Raw genomic sequence first — 3,754 nt, forward strand, 5'->3', positions numbered from 1 at the left:
AAAAAAAAAAAAAAAAAAAGAGTAGCTACACCTATATGAAGTCCCAGCAACTCCAGAAGGTAAAGAACCCAGGACCTGGAGGTTGGGCAACACAGAGAGATCCATTACTACAAGTGGTCAGGGTGTGTGTGTGTGTGTGTGTGTGTGTGTGTGTGTGTGTGTGTGTGTATGTTCAGGTTCGTGGCCGCTAACTCAGTGAACTGAAATAATTGCACACAGATCTGCAAAGTAGCAAGGGAACTTTGTTCAATGCAAAGCCATAGAACAGACTCAAAAGGAACATGTTGTTCAGGTGAGAACGGCCCATTTGGGCGAAGGCACTCAAGGGTCCAGTCATTATTCGGAGCTTGTTAGGATTTAGTGGCAGAGACCCTTGGTGAATTGGAGCCAAGGAATGCCACAGCAGTGATCATCACACCACACAACAGATCTCTCTAAGAGATTTATTGGGCTGGGGGAGCTAAAGACCTCCTTCAAATGGAGACCCAAAGGAGGGGGAGAGAGAGAGAGAGAGAGAGAGAGAGAGAGAGAGAGAGAGAGAGAGAGAGAGAACCATCTGGGATAGTAGAGGACCTTTTAAAGGACTGGCAGCTAATGATGGCATAGCTTCTGGTGCTGAGTCTCTGAGGGCTGGCTGGGGGAGCACCTGGCTTCTAAACGGGGTTCAAAAGAAGGAGTTTGGTTGCTCAGGGCCACAGTGGGGCATTTCTCTGCTTTTTTTTTTTTTTAACAGAATTAGATTGTACAAGTTTTCTCATTCACATCTCCTCTCCCACGAACCATCTGATTGTAATCACGTACACACCCAATTATGCATACAATTCTGCAAACACAATTCTCCCTAAAAGTTCACTGAAAAGACATAGTTTGCCTTATTAAACACGGGCCCAAACCAGTGTAGGCTGGACTTACTCGCCTACTGACCCATAACTCTGTCACAAGATAAGTTGGAATAGGAACAGGTACAATCAACGGATTGCTAAAGGGGATCCCTCATTTCTACTGTTTAAAACATGTCTGTGTACAGCTTGATGCAACCTGACAGGTTGCTAGGCGCATTGATCCTAGTGGGGCTTGTGTGCATAGTGTGCACCAGCAACGGCCTCGTGCTGCTAAGCACATTCGGAGCCAAGCAGAGTCCCAGACTGTAAACTATCCCTGAAGCCTCCTTGCTTCACCCCAGTCTTAAACAAGCCAAACCAGATAGCATTTCAGGAAAGGCAAGATACGAGGAGAAGATTCTAGAGAAAGTTGGTTGGTTTGGCTGTTGTTGTTTGTCTTTTTTTTAAGAAAGATAGAAAGACAGGAAAATTCTGAGAACACAGAAGAGAAAAGGAATCCCTTGCCCCAGGGTCCAGTTAAAACATCTAAACCAGCTATATTAATATTTCTGTGCAAACTGCGAACGTGTCATTAACGTTCCTTTCCCCTAAAGCAACAGTTCTCAACCTATGGGTAAGGACCCCCTTACAGTGCGGATGTCCCACCCACCCCCTTCATTGATGTGACAAGGACCCCTCAGGAGCCTCCCACTGGCCGCCTTGAGGTTTCTTAGGAACTCTGGAGATATTAATAGAATAACTAGAAACTTACCCAAATCCTGTTAGAGTTGTAGACTAGAGTCTGAGGGTACTGCCGAGCTCCCCAGATTCTTGTGTTGTGCGGAAAGACTTGCACCAGACACATGTGGGAAAGTTATAGCGAAGTATTAGGAAAGAGAAGGACACTCCCAACAGTGGGCGTGGCCTAATGAGCGTGGGTCGGGGGCGGGGGAAGAGGGCGTGCTGAAACTGGGCTACAAGCCTCCGGAGCCTTCATAGGCTGTTCACATAGCACCTGCCTCTCAAGTGTTTGTTACTTGTAGCCCCATAGGGAAGGGTTTCCAGTCTTTTGGTCAACTGGCTTGTTTCATATGTTAATCTCCTCCCCTCCCCTCCCCTCCCCTCCTCTACCCTCCATTTTTTTGTTTTTCAAGGCAGGGTTTCTCTGTGCAGCCCTGGCTGTCCTAGAACTCACTCTGTAGAGCAGGCTGGCCTGGAACTCAGAAATCCGCCTGCCCCTGCCTCCCAAGGGCATGTGCCACCAACACCCTGTTTATTTTTCTTAAGTACTTTTTGCACGTCTGTATGTATATTGCATGTGTGCATGTGTGTATGCATGGTCAAATTCGTGGGCACATGCACGTGGACAAGGGTGCACACACATCTATCCACATGCCTACTCTCTCCCACCGTGACTCCAGACACTGACTCTCGTGAAAAGCTGCCACTCCTCCTTAGGGAAACCGCGGCCAGGCTTTCCGTCTGTCTCGCTTTCTTCTGAGTACCTCTCCTCTTACCACTGTGCTTACGCTCATTCTAAAATATCCTTATTAAACCCCAACTCTGCATCATAAAATGGCTCATCCTGACAATATTCTGTGTCAAAGGGAGGTCCCTACAAGCTTAGGGGAACTAACACTTCAGTCTGCTGTAGGCGGGAAGCTGTGCCTCCTACCTTTGACCAAAAATGTTGCTCTTTCAAGACAGGGTCCTATATAGCCCAGGTTGGAGTTGAACTCACTGTGTAACCAAGGCTAGCCTTGAACTCCTGATCCTCCTGCTTCCAGCCTGAAATTTAAGAGACCCGACCACCACACTCAGGCTCCTAAGAGCTTAGAGAGCCTCTGTCTGGAATGTTGCAGGTTAGGAAGGTAAGCAGCCCTCTTTGCTCTGCTTACCCCAGGAGCTGAGCTGGGATTTCAAAAGAGGCAGCAGCCACAGTGGCTCTGCCGAGAGGAGTCTGGTTTGTTGTTGTTGTTGTTGTTGTTGTTGTTGTTGTTGTTTTAAACACTTCTTGGCCTGCATGATATCTGAAATTGCATTACTGTGACCTTCCTTTGAGGACACAGTTACCCAATATCAAGAAAAGGTTGTGAGGGTCACTAGCAGGACACGTGACAGCCCCATGCACTGGAATATTCTGAAGCAGGTCAGCACCAGTCACCTGTGTGTGCCCACATATTCTTGGCAAGCACTGGCACCTGCACGTTTTGTAGGGCTGACACCAAATCCCCCCTCCACCCCTCCCCTTCCTGAGGACTCCGAGTCCCTAGCCAGAAGTCACATGGACAAAAATGTCCTCAACCTCTGAATAGCCATTGTTCTCAGAAGCAGAATTTGTAAGTCAATTATGTAGAAACGGAAGGCATGTGCTTGGATAAATAAGGCCATGTGTGATCTTTGTTATTCAAGACTGCCCTAAAGAACTTCTTGTGTCCCGGTACAATGGTAACCAACCCGCCTCTCGCCTCCCCGCCCTGTAATGAGAGAGGCCTGTGCCCCAACACTAAGCCCTTGATGTGGCTGCCCAGGCCTGGGGAGAGACCAGTGGGAGAGAGAAGGTGGCCAGACCCTAGAGGGAGCAAGAAAATCCTCTCAGAATCTGGCTCAGCCCTCAGCAGCCCTCAGGGTAGGCCTGTTTCCCTTTGAGTTTCTCTGCCCTTTTGAAGTTTGAAGGTCTTTGTCCCAGAAAGACAATGGTTAAACAGACTGGGAAAAAATTAAAAATAAAAGACTCCCGTGTTTTTCAGTTCCTGGTCCTTAGAATGTAGACCAAGGTCAACATTAGGAAGAAAGATGGACTTCTACAGACACAAAAACCAGACATATCTAGATGTCTAAGAGCAATTAATTCGCTGTTGAGAATCCTCTGGACTTAGGGGAGCTGTTTCTGCTTAGTAGATTTTGCTCCCCTTAAAAACTGGATGGCTGCC

General features: G+C 47.7%; 1 protein-coding gene across 1 annotated transcript in view; it reads right to left on the reverse strand.

The window, feature by feature from the left end:
• Positions 1-1,878, reverse strand: part of Adipor2 (adiponectin receptor 2) — a 67,400-nt gene extending 65,522 nt beyond the window's left edge. Inside the window, exon 1 of the mRNA XM_021190927.2 lies at positions 1,594-1,878. The gene's annotated coding sequence lies outside the window, so the exon portion shown is untranslated. The remainder of the gene's footprint in view (positions 1-1,593) is intronic.
• Positions 1,879-3,754: the final 1,876 nt, after the last annotated feature.

This window comes from Mus pahari, chromosome 2 (genome assembly GCF_900095145.1).
Source record: "Mus pahari chromosome 2, PAHARI_EIJ_v1.1, whole genome shotgun sequence".
In the NCBI taxonomy this organism is placed as follows: domain Eukaryota; kingdom Metazoa; phylum Chordata; class Mammalia; order Rodentia; family Muridae; genus Mus; species Mus pahari.